The 2,187-nt window shown below is 41.8% G+C and overlaps 1 protein-coding gene across 3 annotated transcripts in view; it reads right to left on the minus strand.

Moving 5' to 3' along the window:
* Window positions 1-2,187, minus strand: part of LOC107721405 (bifunctional heparan sulfate N-deacetylase/N-sulfotransferase 1-like) — a 118,702-nt gene that overhangs the window by 42,238 nt on the left and 74,277 nt on the right. Inside the window, exon 1 of one of the 3 annotated variants that reach the window (XM_016529402.1) lies at window positions 1,494-1,824. The exons of the other annotated variants lie outside the window; for them this stretch is intronic. The gene's annotated coding sequence lies outside the window, so the exon portion shown is untranslated. Of the gene's footprint in view, window positions 1-1,493; window positions 1,825-2,187 lie in introns of those variants that run through there. 3 annotated transcript variants of the gene reach the window in all.

Consider the following 2,187-nt stretch of genomic DNA (forward strand, 5'->3'; position numbering starts at 1 on the left):
TATTATTCAAAATGAGTCTGACATCAGTGCACTTAACAGTAAACTTCACTTCACTTATTATAAATAACTTTAACACAAATAGAACAAAATATATATACAACTTGAATTAAGAAATTAAACAAGGTAACTGTGTAGGGCAAGCAAGCTACTGCCAAACCAACAGGGGCAGGTTTATGCAGGAAGCACAGCTTTTCCAAATGTAAACATCTAAAATGAATAAATAATAATAATAATGAAATTTTTTTTCACAAACTCTGTGTTGTGTATTTTCTGGTAATCCAAGGAACATGCAGAACATTCGTATTTAAATCGTCTTTTTGCAGTTTAATATTCACAGACACAGGCTCTATATGTACTGACCTGTTTTTTATTTATTCATCAAAAATAAGACAAATTCCATGAAATTCCGTGTTATACAGTAAATTCTGTTTTTATAACTGGATTCCACGATTCCATCCATGTTTTCTGCATCGCGGAAATCATAGGGCCCTACTAATGTAGCAAACGAATATGATAAGTTCATTGTGAGAGTAAAAGACGAGGACATTGTTGTTTATTTACTGAGCATTGAGTCTCTCCAACTAGGTGACAACGTAGCGTTAAATCACCATTCAACAGACTCAAGCCACCACCGCACTGCCGTCTATTGGACTGCAGAAAAATACTAACTTTTCAATCTGCTACGTTACTGACTGTACTGACAAACTATACTGACACCGTGTCTGCGCCGCAACAGGACGTGACAAAGCGACCGTTGAAAATCATGAACTTTGTGTCAGCACGTCATAAATAGAACGATGCATCAGTTTACTGCATCCAGTGTAAACAACATCACTGATTATAATGGGTTTTATTCTACACCGGATGCGAGCGGCGCGGAGCGACAAAATACAATAGAAATATTGTATTTTGTTGTGCCGCGCGATGTTATGTGACCGATGTGATAAGCATGAGTTCTGGGCCGCAGCGCGGCCGGTATAAACACCAGCACTGACTGAGTGGCCGTGATCAGCTCCGGTGGCCGTACCATAGGCTTTAATGCGCCGCAGACGCGTGCCGTGATGCACAGATCAGCTCTAGTCTCTAACGTCACTGAATCTGCTGTTAAAAATGAACCATCCATTCATCATATCATCATGCAAAACTAAGAATTAGAATCATTGTAATGTGATGATCAAATATAGGTGCGGGTGGGTGGCGGGCGGATAATTTGAAGCAGCGGACTCGGGTGAAGTTTGAGCTCATCCGCGCATTTCTACACTACACTGACATGGGTCGCCAGTAGCAAACAATGGAGCATGCTCTGCTGGACAAACTAAGTAACTACACCATTCAGAAGCATTTAATCTGCGTTATATGTTCTGTAAAAAAAAAAATTCATATCGGCGGCATATTCGGCGATACCGATATATCGGCGACAGGCTCATATCGGCTAAACGATATATCGGTCGGGCTCTAGTCCTCTTATCCGTGAGACGTGGATAAAAGCTAACCGTGAGGTGCATCAGTGCAGCTCCTGTTTTCTCAAGTCCCTCCATCAGTCGCTGATATCCAAACACCTCTCAGGCGACGCTAAGACAAAGAAGCATTTCAGAAACATGTTTGACACAGGCACAGAAAGAAATCAATGAGCTGTCAGCTCAATCTCTTCCCTCGGTGTGCCTTAATGGCTCAGACGAGAGAAGACAGTGCAAGCTTGACCCCATCACTTATAAAGTCATCCAAGCTTCGATTTCACTTTAAATGACAATCTGCAGGGTTAAAAGTGCAGAATTGAGAGATTTTTGATTTAACTAGCCTTCAAGCCCCATGTGGACATTAACCTCAGGGACGCTTTGAAGACATTTAAGAGTGGAAGCAACTAGTCACTTTGTATGTAGCCACCTGGTATCTACAAGTAGGGCTGGGTATCGTTCAAAATTTTTCGATATCGATACCTTGACTTTGTGTAGTATGAACGGACATCTGCATATGATTGGAACGCCACGCAGCTCCCGTGCTACTTTCCATTGGAAATGAATGACTGAATGACCGGTCTTGTTGCTTGTCGTTTGTCAGAGATAGCGGAAAGCCGGCTTGAAACGCAGTGGAAATGCCAGTATGATGAGGATAGTTTTCATTTTAAAACATAAACGCACCAGTGTAAATGTAGCCTTACATCTAAGGGGGCTGGGACGCATTCACACT

Source organism: Sinocyclocheilus rhinocerous, unplaced genomic scaffold, assembly GCF_001515625.1.
Source record: "Sinocyclocheilus rhinocerous isolate Xijiao unplaced genomic scaffold, SAMN03320098_v1.1 scaffold33, whole genome shotgun sequence".
Classification (NCBI taxonomy): domain Eukaryota; kingdom Metazoa; phylum Chordata; class Actinopteri; order Cypriniformes; family Cyprinidae; genus Sinocyclocheilus; species Sinocyclocheilus rhinocerous.